The sequence below is a fragment of the Petaurus breviceps genome, unplaced genomic scaffold (assembly GCF_028583685.1).
Source record: "Petaurus breviceps papuanus isolate PSGF00001 unplaced genomic scaffold, PetGlider_PUasm1.0 38, whole genome shotgun sequence".
NCBI classification, from domain to species: Eukaryota; Metazoa; Chordata; class Mammalia; order Diprotodontia; family Petauridae; genus Petaurus; species Petaurus breviceps.
Genome location: NW_027186304.1, coordinates 60,996,299 through 61,015,726, shown reverse-complemented (window position 1 = coordinate 61,015,726; position 19,428 = coordinate 60,996,299).

Below are 19,428 nucleotides of genomic sequence, written 5' to 3'. Positions count from 1 at the left end.
AGTTCCCCACCCCTGGATCACAATTGAATCTACCCCAGAGTTACAACAAGTTTAAGCACAGCACTTAATACCCAAATGGAGGTCTTTTCTTCATCTTGACACAAGGCAAGTTCTCAGCAATCTTTGTTCCTGGGGAGACAAAACTTAGCAAGGCCACAAGAAACATTGCCAATCTCTTCATTAATTCATCCTCTGTCTGCAGAACAGTCCTAGGACCCCTGAAAACATTAGCAAAACCCTCTCCCAGGATTTCTGTAAACATACAACAAGAAAATCCTTCTTCAGGGCTTCTGAACCAACAGAAAGGTTCCCAGACCCCTGCAACAACAGCACTGTCCTTCACCAGTGGACAGTATTCACTCTCTGTCTGCAGGACAGTCTCAGGAGCTCTTAACCAACAGCCAGGTTCCAGGACTTCTTCAACAACAGGACTGTCTTTCACTAGTGGACAAATCTGGCAAAACAACATCAAAACAGACAAAGTACCAGCAAAACAGACCTGTCTCCTCAGTCCTTGGCAGCTCTGGGGGCAGGTCTCAAAAGTCCAGGGCAATTCAAAGTGGCCCTCAGCAATCCTCTCAGTCTCTCTCTGCCTCCATAAGCGTGCTATTTCCAAAAAGTTCTTCTACCTCTCCCTTGTGTCTCTCCAAATCTACGTCACCAGCTCCTCCCAGTTCAGGACTCTCTTTTCATGTCAACAAGTCCATCTCACAGGTGGGATTAATAGGCTCTGGGTTTTAACACAATCAATTTGAAAACCAAGCCAATACAGGGGGATCTTTATATTCCATTACTATCACAGTCTGTGACCGCTCCCCAAAATGGAGGTTCTTGGAAGAACTAATGTGAAGAAAGGGACCCCCTGGAGCAAAGTTAGGAGGAATCTGAGACATGGTAGATCATTGCAGAGAATTAAGGTCTGGTGCCCTTCACTAAAATATAGGTTCCAAGAAGAAATGACCAATAGGAAGAGGTCCCAAGGGAGTTACTTTGGGGAGTACTAATCCAAGGTAGGTTGGGCCAGGTTGTGAATGTTTTAAAAAATGGAGGAGCATGATTTTTATCATAGAAGCAATTTTGAGCCTCTGTATTTTATTGAATACAGGAGTGACACAGTCAGGGATTGGGATTCACTTAAAGAAAATCACTTTGGCAACTTTGTGAAGGATGAATGAGGCAGGGAAATCAATTAGGAGGTTACTGCAATAGTCCATGTGGGAAGTAATAAAGGCATGAACTAAGATGGTGTTTGTTTCAGGAGAGAGAAGGAGCTGGATTTGAGAAAATCTTTGAAGATAAAAGTGACAAGATTTCACAATTAATTTGTTAGTAGGGTGTGGAAAGGTAAAGAGGTGAGGATAATACTGAGTTTTCAACCCTGAGAGGTTAGAAAGATGAATAAAATAGAAAAATTTGGAGAGATGCAGGTTTAGAAGGAGACTGATGAGTTCTGTTTTGAATATGTTTAGTTGTCTCTAAGACATTCAATTTGAAATATTCAATAGGGCAAGTGTTGATTGTGATTGAAAGGACAGATATTGGGGCTTATTACATAGATTTGGAATTCTTCTGCATAAAGATGATTAAACCATTGAAGTTGATGATTCCACCAAATGAGAAAATATAGAGAGAAAGAAGAGTTGGCCCTGGAGAGAGCATTAAAGTATATCCACAGTTCTAAATAGTGAGGCAGAAAAAGAAACTGAGAAGATGTGATCAGACAGGAAAAAGGAAATTCAGAGAGAATGCTTTCGCAAAAGCCTAGACTGAAAAAGCTTAGCATCAAAGCTAAAAAGCTCGAGAAGCTGACCCCATGGTGAAAGCGCAAGTTGAGTTAGTTGAGACCAAAATCATTCTGCACATCACCATGGAGTCTTTGTTAGAAGGAAGAGAAAAGTTAGGTGACTGGGTGTCCAAATTAGAAGTGCTAGGGGCACAATCCAAAGTCTTCTATAAAACTACCAAGAAACAAAATTCATGCTGTGAGATGATGTGACACCCCCCCCCCCAAACAGCGATGACCAATCTCTGGAAACTTTGGCTGTCATTCATGTCGAGAAATGTAAAGCACCCAGGAAAGAAGAAACCAACTCAAATGGTGTCCTGAAATGGGAATATTCCATTTCAGATTTCAGTCACTGGAATGAGTTTAGGGTGAAGTGAGATGGACTTTGGAGAGATTGTTGTATGACTAAGTGTAATGTTTCACCAAAAGGAAAGATAACATGAGCCTCAAAAAGATCAGAATGAAACAAAAATTCTCAATGAGTCCTGTAGGTGCTGAAGTGCTCATTTTTCTGATAAATTTCCTGGGAGAGATTTGATGGGCCCTGACTTCTACAAAACTGCATATGAAAGTCAGAACCAAATCTCTTCTTGATTCTCTTTTTTGTTTTGTTTTGTTTTTTATTTTTTATATCCATTATAATGACACCAGAAGCTACTCCAAATGAGGTTCTCTAGAATGTATGGGGGCAGGGGGGCAGCAAGAGAAGCTCAAATATACTTAACGGTATAAGCATGCACTGATTATCCTACCCGGCATATCTAGAAATGAAACCAAGTAGGACACTTTATTAAAGCTTGTTAATTTGAGGATAATTGGCTATGTGTATCTTTTGGGGATAGGGTATCCAACCAGCATTGAATCTTGAGCAGCCCCTCATATCATTGCATTGACTTAACTTGAATATTAAAATTCTGGTCCAAAATAGTGTATCCTTTAGCCACTCTTCCAAATTATTGTTTTTTGCACTGAAAGTTGACCTTAATACTCTTATCCTTCTTGCCATGTGACTGCCTTAGTGACTTTCCCATTTTGGTGAGTCCTAATGAAAAAGGAGAATGTCTTTGAGACTCCCATACTGTCATCTGCTGATTTATACTAGGAAAAGTGTTACAACTATGCCATGGCATATCTGACCTTATCCTGGGGGTGGCCGACACATTTGAGAGGCTCCTAGACTGGCAGAGACAGAGTGCTCAATCCTCTGTAAATGCTAAGGGTATTATCTGGCCTCATTTGTGCTTAAAAGTACCTTTTTGTACAAACATAGGCCAAGTTCTGTGGCCCCCTTCAGTGTCTAGCCACCCAAACGTAACACTGCCTCAGCATTAACAGGATCTTGGCACTGTTGACCTAATGAACTACACTTGCTTCTGCCTATTGCTCCTTAAGGGCTTAGACTTACTTTCTTCTTCCCTTTTAAGGTATTGAAAGCCAAAGTAGTCAAGCAACCAGGCAGGAGTGCTCAGGTGATCAGATTAGGTTGTTATGAGGTCATCTTAAGCAATCTTGGCCCCTGGACAGATATTTGTTGCCACATCTAAACAGGATGTGTATGAGTGCTTTTCTGTTATTTTTGTACAGTATTTTCCATAGGCAGAGCAATTCAGGTACCAAAACTGGGCAGCAAAGGGAGTCTAAACTTAATGTTATCCTGCCAACATGGAATCCCTGGGTCAGCATGATCATATATCATCTGATGAGCATTTTTTATTTGAATATTAGTTGGGGGGTATTCCCAAGAATTTGCCTCCCTTGGCTCAGCCTGGTGAAGATAAAGGCCATAGAGGGCATAGATGAACCGTATGATCCCATATAGCTCACTGAGTCAAGCATTCACTGGCCCTGTGAACTCTTTTCAAGTCTAGTGTCATCTTAAATCTCAACTGGCATAAAATTCACTGGAGAATTTAGGTTATTGGGGGAACATACTAAACTATAAGTGTTGTAGTAGATACCAATTCCTTGTAGTTGCAATTGGCAAAAGTATTTCTCTGGGAATTATGCTGGCTGATAGGAGGTCTATAACAAAATTGGCCTAGAGACATTATTCTTCCCTCTGGCATAAGATAGGGTGACATCAATACTGATGAATGGGGTCTTGTATAACCTCAAGTTCATCAGACTTCTCAAGAAATGTCCTTGGTGGCTGCCCATCCCACCCTGCTAACTCCAAAGACTTGTGGCCAAAAAAATGGACTCTGTACTCATCTTCATCACTTGTCTATTTTTTTTTTCAGCTCTAACTCAAATTGTCCTTAAATATAAGGGATAAATGCCACTCTGGTTTTGTCTTTTTCCCCTTTGATTATGCTCCAGGAGTTGAAAATTGCCCTGAAACATGACAGGAGACAGTACAAGATCTTTATGAAACTCAATCTAAAGCTTGTACTATGATATGAATAGAGAGAACTCATTGCCTTTGGAAGCTAAGAAAAAGAAAAATCTTTCACCCAAACTTGGCCTCAACATCTCCAGTAAGCATGAATTTTGTTGAGCAAGACTCATGACCCTGGAAGGATGCATTTTGGAGGGGAGAGTGGGAAGAGGGTCTTCAGCAGTGGGCATTGTGTTACTTGGTCTTTCTGTGCATTATTGTAGATTTTTGTTTCTTTAACTTAATGCTTTTGCTAAACATCTATCACTGGGCAAAGAGCATATTTTAATCATGGTTATCTAACTCTTTTGTATGTTCTGTTTGAGAGATTCCTATCTGGATAAAAGTTGGTTTTTGAAATTTGAAAAAAAAAAAAAAAGAATAGGAGGTAGAAGCAACAAAGAGGTAGCCAACTTTTTGGGGGGGAGTTTTTTTTTTTCGGAGTTCATATGTGAAGGGGAAAGGAAATACAGGAAAATAGTGTGAGGGATTTAAAATGCAATACCACCACCCATTGATGACCTCATGTGGCAAGCAACATGGTAAAGGTAGTTCAGTGAGCTCTTGGAATGATCACACAGTTTAAACAATAGGGTAACATTTGTCAAGCTCTTGAAGTTTTAGCACTAATGGGGCTAGGGAACAAGAGGAAAGGTTATAAAGAAGCAGGGTGGGAAAGGGACCATGGCAGCAGTTATAGCCATAAGCTGGTATAGAACATGTTGAAATTCTATCAGAGTAACCACAGTCTCCATCTGTTATGGACAGACTTGATGATAGTGACTAGACTAACAGGCAAACCCAAGCATTCAACTTCCCAAGCAGTGAGTCCCAAAGTCTGGTAGATTATTTTTTTTCTCCATGGCCTTTTCTCTTCTCCTCTACCCTTTCAAAGATCTCAGGAACTTGAAATCAGTATTTTTATGCCCCAGCAAATTACTCTTCACTGCTTCATTATTTTTGAATCCCTCTTCCTCTAGCTAAATGATAGGATTATATTACTCTGAAAATGTATATCTTTAATTGTGTACAGAGTGTGGGGTTGCAGCAGGCTCTGGAGGTTTAGCTCATAAGATTAATAAGCTGTAAGATTCCTATTTCTAGTATGGTTGTTTAGATGTCACCTCAGGGAAATAAGATATTGATTTTGATTTTGATTAATAATTCAATAAATCTTCTGACAGGTAGAGAACCTTTCAAATGGAGTATGGGCTTTTCTTTCCCCATAGAAGGAGTATTCTGTTATTATAATCAATCAGTTAACAAGCATTTATTAAGCCCTTACCAGGTAGTGTGCTAAATGTGCTAAATAGAAAGAAATGCAACATGGTCCCTGCTATCTTGGAGCTCACATTCTAATCAGAAACCCAATATACAAACAATTATATGGGAAGTAATGGGGGAGGGGAAGGAATAGGAAAGGTCTCTTTCAGAAAGTGGGATATAACATGTCTTAAAGAAAGTCAGAGAAGCAAGGAGATATGGATGAGAATATTCTAGGTATAGGGGGCCTGGAGCTGTATAATTCACTTTCACACAATCTCCAGAAAGGAAGAAATGAAAGGAGGAGGAGAGGTAGGGCTTGATTAGGAGGATAGGGCTTGGCTCAAGTCAACCTTAGTGAATGAAGATAAGTGTGATGTAAGAGAATTCTGTCCCTGCCCTTTTCTTGATGGGATGGGAAAGGAAATGAGAAGAACCCAACCCCATTGTTCACAGCAACAACTATTGGTTTCTTCAGGATAGAGGAGATCTATGTTTGCAGGCAACAGGAAACCACCCACCAAACAGAGAATGAAGATTAGATTAGAGGGAAGATGATTGAAGTGGCCATATGATGGGTAAAATTAAAGGGAGAAAGAATGATAAGAATCACAGAGGTCTTAAACTACATATAATCTTTATTTTAACTTAAGGTATTCTAAATATGAGACTCCTGTCTAGTGACCAATGCAATTACAAAATGTTGTAAGTATTGAATCACACCAATGTTGACATTCTTGTTATAAATCCAAAATACTACAGGAAGTGGCAGCTAAATGAAAGAATGTCTGTCAGATACTACCAGAGTGGTAAACAAAGACATTTTGGAGTTGTTTCACAATACATAGAGAGGTTACAAGAGACATGAATTCCTGGGGCATGTGGCCTTCTCATCTTGTGGTACAAATGATCAATATAAAAAAGACTCTCATAAAAATAATCATAAATAATTAATTTCTATGTTAGAGAAGACGAAGAAACAGAAAAAATATCTAACAAGAATTTGACAAGCCATTACAAACTATGTCAACATAAATAATGACATTTTGTGATTTTGATGTGAAATGTGGAAAAGGTAGGATGTTGAAAAATACCCTATAAAAACATAGTACAGGATTAAGATATGGATGAGGTCAAAATCTGGTGAATTCCTTAGAATCTTCTGAATATCAAATACTTTTTTCAGGAAGAAAACCTTGCTGGACATGGCGAGCATGAAATGAAATAACCTTTTTTTAAAGCAAATTGACTACATCTTAACAGATAAGAAATGTGGGTTAGTGGAAATCATTTCTGAAATAAATTGTCTTTATGAAGTCAAACTACTAGAAAAGTTAAACACAACACCACATTAAAGAAAGAAAAAAAGATACTTCACATAATTTCAATAATTTGAATCTAATCTAGTAAAACAAGCTATTGATGCTGTAAAATGGAAACTAAATAAAGGAAATGGAATTGATGCTGATTATTGTCTTTTCTTACAGAAGTTTATCTGGAATAAAGTAATTGCCACAAAAAAGCCAAAAATGCCCCAAAACTTACTCATCCAGTAATGACTCAAAAAATTTTTACCAAGTCAAGAGACATGGCAACCAAGGGTAACACCAATTTAGAATACAAATTTATTTACAAAGCATTAAAGACAAAAATGGTAGAAACTTACAGGCAATATCACATCGTTAAGCAGTGAAGAACAGTGAAAGGAAAGATGAGTCTGCAGAAAGTATGGCATGATATCCAGCTAAACCAGATCATCCTAATTGTGCAGTGCATTTATCACTGTACCTAGAACATAGTAGTTATTATATAAATATTAGGTGCTATTATTGTTGTTGTTTGTAGATGAAAATAGAAGTATGTCAACAAACAAAAACAAATGGAGGAAATCTGTTACAATTTTGAAAGTCAAAAGGTTTTATTATGACAATAGAAATATGATGTCTGGACTCAAACACAACAGTCTTTCATTATAAATGAGGGAGTGGAAATAACTTTAAAGATAACAAAGTTGTCTGGATCAGAAATATGTATAAAAGGCATCTGTGATGTGGATGAATCAATATTGAAAACATTGCAGGACAGTTTTTTAAAGATATCTGAGAGTAGAAACAAAAAAGTGAAAGTGAAATCTATCAACATACATCATTAATTAAATGAAATAAAATTAAAAAGGAAAAGAAAGAAGAAAGAGAGGAAAAGGAGGAATAGTAGGAAGAAGAAGAATTCGTTTAGGAAAAGGAGGGGAAAGAGGAGGAGGAGGAGGAGGAAAAGGAGAAGACAACAATGACAACTTAGAAAATGGAGGGACATGGGGCGGCCAGGTAGCACAGCAAGTAAGAGCACCGGCTCCAGTGTCGGGAAGACCTGGGGATAAAATCCGGGCTCCAACACTTAGCACCCACCCAGAAACACCTGGCTGTGTAACCTTGAGCAAGTTATGTAACCCCAATTGCTCATAAAAAAAAAAAGAAAAGAAAAAGGAGGGACAACATTATTGCACATAAAAGGCAACTGAGAGGACATTAATGGTCATGAACTTATGTGCCAACTTCCTTATCTCCATAAAATCTTTCAGAGAAAGTCAGTGTGGCACAACAGATCAATAGCCAGTTTCAGAATTAAGAAGTTGTAGGTTCAAATCATACATCTGACGCTTGTGACCCTTAACAAATCATTTAACCTTTCAGTGCCCTTGGTCAGCTCCTTAAGACTAAAAGTGATAGAACAGTTGCTAATGTGCATTGGCAAAGCACATTCCTCACCAGAGAGCTCCTAGCCTGACACTATTAAAATCATGGGGTGGGGCAGGGGGGAGGGGAGGGAAATTTAATCTTTCTGAGAATGATGTGCATAAAAGTGGAGGTTATCCCACATGATTTTTGGGAAGGGAACAATCAGACATTCAGAGTTTCTTACAACAGGTTATGTCTTTTCAATGGCTCAATATCCCACTGCTTTCATGATTTACAGATTACTTTTAAAAGCACTTGATTCAGCAGAGTAAAATAGCGACTTAGAGGGTCTTCTCCACAAGATGTCTCCCATTCTTATGTTAAGATTTTATATACTTGAGAAACATAACAATAGAAATATCTTTATTCAACTCTGATTACCAATATCAAGGAAGACACAGAAGAAGAAAATTTATATTCACCAAACATGGTTAGCTATTGTCATGGAATGCCCTGCACAGACTCCAAATAGAATAGGAATTCTCCATAGATCATCAGCACTTACTTTTTTTAGTAAATTATTTATTTCTTTTTAGTTTACAACATTCAGTTCCACAAGCTTTTGAGTTCCAAATTTTCTTCCCCTCCTTCTACTCCCCCACCAAAGACAACATGCAATCTGATATAGATTCTACACATACCTTCCCATTAAAAATATTTTCACTTTAATCATGTAGTAATGAAGAATTATACCCAATGGAAAGAACCATGAGAAAGAAGAAACAAAGCAAAAAAAAAAAAATAGAAAGCAAATAGTTTGTTTCAATTTGCATTCAGGCTCTATAATTCTTTCTCTGGATGCAGATAACCTTTTCCAACATGAGTAACCCAGAGCCACCCTGAAACCCTGCACCAAGAGAAGCCAAGTCTATCAAAGTTAGTCATCATAGATACAATGTGTCATAATTGTGTACAACAATCTCCTGGTTCTGCTCCCTTCAATCAGCATCAGTTCATATAAATCTTTCCAGGTTACTCTGAGGTCCATCTGACTTTCATTTCTTATAGCACAATACTATTCTATTACATTCATATACCACAACTTGTTCGACCATTCCCCAATTGATAGGCATCTTCTTGATTTCTAATTCTTTGCCACAACAAAAAAGCTGTGATGAATATTTTTTTGCACATATGGGTCCTTTTCCCATTTGTATAATCTCTTTGGGATACAGCCCTAGAAGTGGAATTGCTGGGTCAAAAGGGTATGCACATATTTTTAGTACCCTGGGCAGAGTTCCAAATTGCTCTCCAGAATGGTTGCATCAGTTTACAAGTCCACCAACAATGTATTAGTGTACCAATTTTCCCACATCTTCTCCAGCATTTATAATTTTCCTGTTTTGTAAGAAAAAAAAGGACCAGAATATCAAGGGAATTAATGAAAAGAAATGCTATGGAAGGTGGCCTAGTCATACCAGATTTTAAACTGTATCATAAAGCAACAGTCATCAAAACTACTTGGCACTGGCTAAGAAATAGAGTGGTGGATCAGTGGAATAGGTTAGGTACACAAGACACAGTAGTCAATGACTATAGTAATCAACTGTTTGATAAACCCAAAGATTCTAGCTTCTGGAATAAGAACTAAATATTTAACAAAAACTGCTGGGAAAACTAGAAAATAGTACAGCAGAAACTGGGCATAGACCAATATCTTACACTGTATACCAAAATGCAGTCAATATGGGTTCACAATTTAGATATAAAGGCTGATAATATAAGCAATCTGGGAGAGCAAGGAATAGTTTACCTGTCAGATTTATGAAGAAGGGAAGAATTTATGGCTAAACAAAAGATAAAGGGCATTACAAAATGCATTAAATTGAAAAGGTTTTGTACAAACAAAGCCAATGCAACCAAGATAAGGAGGGAAGCAGAAAATTGGGACAGAATATTTACAACCAGTATCTCTGATAAAGCCTTCATTTCTAAAATATATACAAAAACGGAGTCAAATTTATAAGAACATAAGTCATTCCCCAATTGATAAATGGTCAAAGAATATGAACCAGCAGTTTTCAGAGGAAGAAATTAAAGGTATCTATAATCATATGAAAAATGCTCTAAATCACTATTGATTAGAGAAATGAAAATCTTTTTTTTTTTTTTTATCCTGGTCCACTTACTGGTCTGGTGAAACTTATGGACACCTTTTCAGGATAATCATTTTAAATTCACATAAGAGAATATGTAAAATTGTGAAATTACAAAGGAAGCTAATTATATTGAAATATAATGTATCCTGATCCAATTTGCCAGTCTGGTGAAACCTATGGACACTTTTTCAAAATAATCATTTTAAATGTATAAAATAGAATATATAAAATTACAAAGGAAACCAATTATATTGAAAATACAGTTATCAGAGATAAGTCTGGTAAAATGTCAGAGTACGTCAGAAAACTTTTGGCTCTCTGAATTTCCTCCACCAAAAAAAAGACAGAACATCACCTCAGAGGGAACACAGAACAGTGGGAATAAACAAAGTCTGGGTAAAATAGTTGTCCTCCTAGGACAATTTGAGATGACCCCAGGAAAGACCTAACCCCAATGGGTAGAGGTTCAGCATGAGTAAAGTGCAAACACCTCCAGGCCTACTCTGCAGAACAACAAGCCTGAGCAGCTGAGGTTGGCAGGCAGCCTCAGCCTTAGGAACTTTTATCTCACAAATAGGCCAAGCAGGAGAAAATTGAAGGACCTTCCATTGTCGATGGATGCAAAGCACAGCTGTGCTGACCAGACTCTTACCAGGCTGTGAATGAGGGAAGAAGAAGCTAGTACATACATAGTGATTACAATAGCAGAGGGACAGGGACCCTGCTGGCTGTGGACACTTGCAGAAGAGCAGAGTCACTCGTTTCAGTTCCAAGACAGAAAAGACAGCTGTAGTTTGCAGCTACCAGAGAGACCACAGGAAGCAAGATCATTTGCCAAAGACAGTGGCTGAGGGCCCTAGCCATAACTTAGGAGTGAAAAGGAGAGCCCTAGGTTGGGCCCTGAGACAGACCACAAAAAATAACAGTAAGAAGGACCTGAGGCTTGGGACATCATTCCCCTTACCTCAGGACTATAATTCGATAACTTGAATAGCTGCCAAAAAACCAAAATAAAACAAAACAAACAAGCAAACAAATAAATAAACAAAAGTAAGCATAGCAGAAAGAAACCAACCATAGATAGTTACAATGGTAATAGAAAAGATCTGGGTTCATATTCACAGGAAGACAATAAACCTTTTTAAAAAGTCACTCCTTTTTCAATGAGAAACATCAAATGGTCCCAAGCACAAAATTCTTGAAAGAATTTAGTTACCTCAAACAATGAGGCACAAAAGGAAAAACTTATACAGAAGATGCTAGTAGGTAGGAGGGCAGCTAGTGCTGGAACCTTACTCTCATTGGGAATGGGTCAAAGAGGGAACACATATACCTAGAAGGGTATAAAAGTCTTCTAAATTCAGAAAGAAATGAAGGGGCAAGGTGATAGAGTTATGGGGAGAGGACAGGGGAGGGACTTTTGGAGGGGTGGGTAGGAATAGCAGGACAAGGAAGCAGGTAGAAGTAAAGCAGAGGAGTGAGGAGGGATAGGTTACATAGGGTGAGAAGGATAGTGGGGAAAAATAGGAAGGAGTAACAATACAAGTAACTGTAGTTTAGAATGTGAATGGGGTGAATTTACCCATAAAATGAAAACAGATAGCAGATTAAAAATTGAATTCAACAATACATTTATTTCAGAAAACACTATAAAAATGAGAGATACACACAAAGATAAAATAAAGGACAGGAGTAAAATTTATTATGTAAAAAAAAAAGCAAGGGTAGTAATCATGATCTCAAAGTTAAAATTTGAATAGATTTAATCAAAAGAGAAAAATGGAGAAACTACATTATGTGTCAGCAATATTATCAAAAATTACTTAGACCATTTGAAAAAAGCTAGACAGTATAAAATACCTGGGTGTATACCTACCAAAATAAACACAGGAGCTATATGAACATAAGCATAAACGCTTTTTACGCAAATAAAATCAGGTCTAAATAATTGTCAAAATATTGATTGTTCGTGGGTAGATAATAGCAATATAATTTTTAAATGACAGTCTTACCCAATCTATTTGTTCAGTGTAATCCCAATTAAATTACTAAAAAATTATCTTACTGAGTTAGAAAAATAATAATAAAGTTCATTTGGAAGAAGAAAAGGTCAGAAACTTCAAAGAACCCAGGTAAAAAAAGATATGAAAAAAGTAATTCAATAGTCTCAGACATTAAAATATATTATAAGGTGAGAACATTGTTGAAGTATAAAATGGATAATTTTAATTACTTTAAATTAAAATTTTCTTATATAAATAAAACCTAAGCAGTCAAGAATAGAAGGAATGCAGAAAATTAGAGGAAAAACTTTCATAGGCAATCTTTCAGATAGGATGTAATAGGGTTGGAATATTTCTGTGGTGTAGGAAAATTATGAGCTGATTGATTTATAAAAACATGAGAAGACTTGGATTTATGAAGGCAGATGCTATCCATCTTTAGAGAAACAGATGACAAGTGGAAATAAGCATAGTATGGTCTTACATATATGTGTATGAGTGTATATATGTATGTTTATAAGATATCTATGTATATCTATATATATCCACACTTAACTGTACCCTTCTTTAGAGTGGGAAGTTGGAGAGAGGGGGAAAAATAAAGTAAAAAGTACACAACAGAGAACAAAAGAAAACCTTCAAGGAAGCCAAGCTGGGCAGCTTTGAAAACAATATGTAGTATTTATTATATGGATTTTCTTGAAATGGAAATTTATTGTTTTACATTAAATCCTTTCATGTTCTGCTGTGTACATTGCAATGTTTTTTTTTCTTATTTTGTATTTAGGTTTAGAATAAGTAATAAATTTCACCAAAAATGAAAAAGAAATGCAATTATCAAAACAAAATTTAGGTTCTTAGGTCCCAGGCTAAAAATCTGGGATCCTTCAGTTGTCTTAATTGAATTTAGATTTCATTGGTGAGTTGAATAATAATCACTAGCTTAAATTTACATTACAATGCACATACATTATCTAATTTGATACTTACAACAGCCTTATGAAGTAAATGCTATGATAATTGCCATATGGAAGATGAGAAAAATGGGTGCACTTCATTCTGTTCTTCTTTGCATCTCCAATGCTTATAATTTTAATTCTGACACAAAAATCATATGACGTTAAAGTCAGTCTTCTGGTGGTGTTCTATGATTGTGAGTCATTGAATCATGGAGTATCATAGGGACTAAAAAGAAAACTCAGGGAAGGTAAAAGAAAATAGAAAGATTCACAGTGCCCTTAAAGGGGCTGCTTTATGTCACTTAATGGGGGCTTGAATTCAAGCTGGACCACAAAGGATATATTCTACCAAAGGTATGTTGAACAGTTTTTTTAAATGAATCAATAATATAGAGAGATCAAGGGAATACAGATGTATAGCCCAAGTGCTGTGTTAGTAGAATATTAAGAGATCTAGATGAAAGACTATGGTGATTTGAGTAAAATTTCTGTAGGTTTTGAGTAATGACCCTGATATAACATGGATGAGAATAACACAGGATAAGAAGGCATGAACAGATTGTAATCTGCATTGCTGGAGATAGTTTAATGGAAGACAGAGGACATTTTAATGGAAGTATGGCTCCACTGAATTATTAAATTATTTCTTGGTAGCAATTCTGAGAACTAAGTAGTGAGAACATTGTTGTACACATATTAGAGAAGCACAGAATGGTGAAAAAGTCACCTAAAATTAAACAGCTAGGCAATGTTGGAACTGTGGTTTAAACTAAGGTCTTCTGACTCAAAGACCAGTCACCTTTTAAAAGAAATTAATTTGAAGGCCTTTAATATTTCTCAAATCACAGGCCACAAGTGTTTGTTTGCCATGTATTTGTCTAAGATTATTTCTGATTGCAGATTATTACTGGTAGGTTTTCAGCACTCTTTCTCCCCAGGTTAGTGATAGGCAGAAGGCAACTTTTAAAGCTGGCCATTTTCATAGCTTCACTGTATCACAATTATTAACTTAATTCAAAGGCAATTTATGGATGGCTTAAGTTTCTTTAACTTAAAGGTCACTGCTCTTTAATAAAAGACTAAAGACTATTATCATTTATCTACTTTCTTTTATGGTTCCCAGTAGGAAACACAGAAGGATAACATTGATAATTCATGGAGATTCTTATTTAGGTACTTTAACCATAGCCCTGAGAACTGGAAAGGGTATCCTGGAATAATAACAATATCTTACCTGTGTGATGATTTATTGCACAGACTTCCTCATCTCTTTCAAGCAAACCAGATTTGTTCTTTCTCTGCTGTTAGTTGTCAGCTTTGTTCTCGCCATCCACAGTAGACTCTTTGCAAATGAATTCCAACTTTCCCAATGCTATTCCTATTTTGGGACAGCAAAAATAGTCATAAGTACAAACCTAACTTTTTAAAGGAACTCTAAATTAAAGACCTGGTAAACATTAAAGAGAGCTTTAAGTATGTTTTTAAATTATTTTACTAATAATTTGGGGGGGTTTATATCGTATTTATTTCTAAATATGTACCTCCTATTTCCCTCTTTCAACAAACCATCTCTTGAAGCAAAAATGTAAAGAGAAGGGGAAAAAATGGTTTAGCAAAACTAACCAACACCTTAGTAGCTCAAATTTATATAGTGCTTTTGTTGTGCCTATTTTCCCCACAATACCCCCAACCCCCACCTCAAGGAAGTGAGCAGACTGCCAGGCCAACTCTGCCCTCCCCCACTGGGTCTCTGCCCTTTCCCCCAGCCAGCTCACCTGCATAGAAGTGGGTGGGCTTCTGGGTCAGGCAAGGGTGTTTCAAGGTGTGTACTGACCAATCACTGCTTATGTAAGGCCCCTTTTATAAGCTGAGGTTCTGCCCCAGATCGGGGCTGTTGCTGGCTGCTACTGCTACTGCTGTACCTGGGACATGGGGTAGTGCTGGCTCAGTCTGCCATGTGACCTGATCAGCTAACATGGCATCTTAATAAAGGGTCCATTCTAAAATTATTATTTGGGTCTTGCTCGCATTAATCAAGATACAGTACAACACTTTAAGGTTTGCAAAATACTTTACAAATGATAACATTTTATTCTCACAATAGCCATCAGAAATAGATGATATTGTTATTCCCATTTTACATATGAGAAACCAGGGCAAACAGAGATTAAATGACTTGCCCAAGATCACACAACTAATGTCTGAGGCCAGATTTGAACTTAGGCCTTTTTTACTCCTGACCCAGTTCTAACTCCAGAGCGACCTTGCCATTTCTGATCATGTCTGACATTATAAACAATATTCCACACCCAGAATGCATTAGTTATGCAGGGAAGCAAATGAAATATATTTGATCAGTTCCTCTCCAGAGCCATACTTGGTCATTATAATTAAATAGTGTTTAGTTTCTTTTTTTGTAATTGTTTTATATATTTCTAAATTATATTACTTAATGCTGTATTAATCATTGTGGATGGTGTTTTCCTGATTTTGCTTACTTTTTCATATAGAAATATATTTGTCATATACAAATATAAATCTCATATAAATCTTACACATCCTTGAATTCTTCATATTAATCTATTTATAATATCTTACAATAACAAAGTAGTACCTTTGTAATGCCAAGCAAAGGCAACTTCCAAGGTTCAAAATACCAGCATAGCTGCTCTCCATTTTATTCAGTGACAAATTAAGAACAGAGAAAATCAAAATACATCATACTTCAAAATACAGCATTCACCAAGTGTAATTCAACCAAGTACTACTCCAGCCCTGGGCAATACATTCATTTAGTCAATCACAAAGCCCCTCTTCTCAAATGGAGATTAGTTTCCAATCATAAACAAAGTACATTCATTTGGTCAGTCACAGAGCACCAAAAAAAAAAAAAAAAGTCAAAAGTTCACCCCTGGATCACAACTGAATAAGCCATCTACCCCAGAGTTACAACAAGCTTAAGGTATTGTCACAGCCTTTATACCCAAAGAGAGGTCTTTTGTTCATCTTGACCTGAGGTAAATTCTCAGCAATCTCTGTTCCTAGGGAGACAAAGCTTAGCAAGGCCACAAGATACATTGCCAGTATCCTCATTAACTCATTCTCTGTCTGCAGAACAGTCCTAGGGCACCTGAAAACATCAGCAAGACCCTCTTCCAGGATTTCTGTAAACATACAACAAGAAAATCCTTCTTCAGGGCTTCAGAACCAACAGCAAGTTTCCAGAACCTCTGCAACAACAGTACTGTCCTTCACCAATGGACAAATCTGGCCCAACAACATCAAAACAGACAGACAAAGTACCAGCATCACAGCCATGTCTCCTTAGTCCTTGGCAGCTCTGGGTGGCAGCTCTAAAAAGTTCTGGGAAGCTCGAACTGGCCCTTAGCAATCCTCACCATCTCTCTGCCTCCATGATGCTGCTTCCAAAAAAATTCTTCTGCCTTTCTCTGCTTGTGCCTCTCTAAATCCATATCACCAGCTCCTCCCAGTTCAGACCTCTCTTTTCACATCAAGTCCATCCCATAAGTGGGATTCACAAGCTCTGGGTTTTAACACTCAACCAAGCCAATACAGGGGATCTTTAAATTCCATTACTGTTACAATCTTACATTCATGTGCCAGCTTATTTAGCACTTTTCCAATCAAAGGGTACCTACTTTGTTTCCAATTCTTTTCTACTGCAAAAAAAAGTGTTGCTATGAATATTTTTACGTGTGAAAATTTTCTCTCTTTAACATCCTAGTGATATACACCTAGTGGTGGGATCTATTAATCAAGGAGTGATAATATTTTAGTTGCCTTTTTTTCAACATACTTCCAAATTGCTTTCCATAATGGTTGGAACAATTCAGAGCCTCATCAGTAGTGTATCAATGTGTCTGTGTTCTTTATTTTTTTAAAATCTTATTTTTTTCAATGCATGTAAAAAAATTAGCATTCATTGAAAAAACCTTTAAATATCAAAATATTTTCCTCTATATCCTTTCCATTCATTGAGAAGGCATGCAATTTGACATATGTTATATATACATGGGTAGTCATACAAAACATTTCCATATTAGTCATTGCTATAAAAGAAAACATAGACTCCCCCATAAAAAATAAGAAAAATAAAGTTTTAAAAAAGTATGCTTTGATTGGCATTCAGATTTCATCATTTCTTTCTCTGGAGATGAATAATGTTTTTCATTATGAGTTGTTCAGAATTGTCTTGGATCATTGTACTGTTGAGAATAGCTAAGTCATTCACAGTTGATCATCAAGAATACTGCTGTTACTGTGTACAGTGTTCTAGTTCTGATCACTTCACTTTGCATCAGTTCATGTAAGTCTTTCCAGATTATTCTGAAAGTATCCTGCTTGCCATTTCTTATGGCACAATAGCATTTAATCAAAATCATATACCATAACTTATTTAGTCATTTCCAAATTGTTAAGCATTTTTTTACATGACTATAAATAGCTTTGCTTTCTTTGTCTGAAAACGGACTATTTATATCCTTTATCCATTTATCAGTTGTGGAATGATTAATATTTTTATAGATTTGACTCACTTTTCTATATATTTGAGAAATGAGTCCTTTATTACAGACACTTGCTTTAAAAATTATATCCCAGCTTTCTGTTTTCCTTGTCATTTTGTTTGCATTGGTTTTGTTTGTGAAAGAACATTTTAATGTAATGCAATCAAAATTATCTATTTCATATCCCATGATGCTCTCTATCTCTTGTTTGGTCATAAATGTTTTCTTTATGCATAAATCTGACAGGTAAACTATTCCATGCTCCCCTAATATGTTTACAGTATCACTTTTTATGTCAAAATTATGTAACCATTTTCACCTTATTTTGTAATACAATGTGGGATGTTGGTCTCTACCTATTTTCTTCCAAACTACTTTCCAATTTTCTCATCAGTTTTGTCAAATAATGAGTTCTTGTCCCCAAAACTTACTTCTTGTTGTAAAAAGAGCTAGAAACAAAGTTTCCCATCAATTAGGAAATGGTTGAGCAAAATCTAATATACAAATATAAAGGAATACTTTTTTCACTATAAGAAATGGTGGAGGGCAGAGCCAAGATGGCAGAGTAGAAGCATGACCTTCCTGCCGCTCCTGCTTCCACCTTCCCCAATCCATGTAAAAAGGGGACTCTAAACAAACTTTGGAGCTGCAGAACCCACAAAATGACACAGAGAAGCTAATCTCCTGCTGAGGACAGCCCGGCAGGCTGACAGGAATCAGCTAGCACAGTGCTCTGGGAGCAGAGCCCAGCGCCATGCCGAGGCTTTAGCCACAGGGAGGGCCTGACCAGCCAGCCTGCTAGAGGGACTCCAGATCAGTAGCAGCTGTGGCCATTTCCAGATTTATCAACACATAGATGAGAAGGACAAAGTGAGAGGTCAGTGCAGTCTGGACTTTGGGACCAAGTAAGTGGGAGTGCATGGCTTTTGCCTCCTGGGGCAAGAAGCTGCTGAGGCGCTGGCACAGCCAGCCAGCATCACATGGCAGTTTCAGCTCCTGGCCTGCAGAGTGTAGGGGGACCAAGCACCAGTCTGAGGGGTAATTGCTCTTGCTTTAACCTGCTTGGATCTGGATTACAGTTTAGGGTATAGGTCCTGGGGTGTGTGTCCAGCTTGCCAGAGCATGTGGAGACCTCAGAGAGGGCACCCATCTAATACCTCTGGCAGCTGAGAAATCCCCAGCATTTGGGATGAAAGCTCCCCTGTCTGGTGGCACAATCCTACTGTGGCAAAAAGCCCAGGGGTCAAGTGACTGAGGGGCGATGTGACCAGGGAAAGGAAACAAGGCAGACAGAAGATTCCAACATTACACTCCTATTTTGGGGACAAAACAGAGCAAAGCATGGAACAGGAGGAAAACAGTGAAGTCAGAACTCCTGCACAAAAAGCTTCAAAGGAAAATACAAGCTGGTTACAGGCCATAGAGGACCTTCAGAAGCAGATAAGAGAAGTGAAGGAAAAATTGGGAAGAGAAATGAGAACAATGCAAGAAAATTATGAAATGAGAGCCAACAGCCTGACCGAGGAAAATAATATCTTAAAAAACAGACTGACTCAAATGGCAAAAGAGGCTCAAAAAGGCAATGAGGAGAAGAATGCCTTAAAAAGCTGAATTTGCCAGATGGAAAAAGAATCTCAAAAGCTCAATGAGGAGAATCATTGCTTAAGAATTAGATTGGAG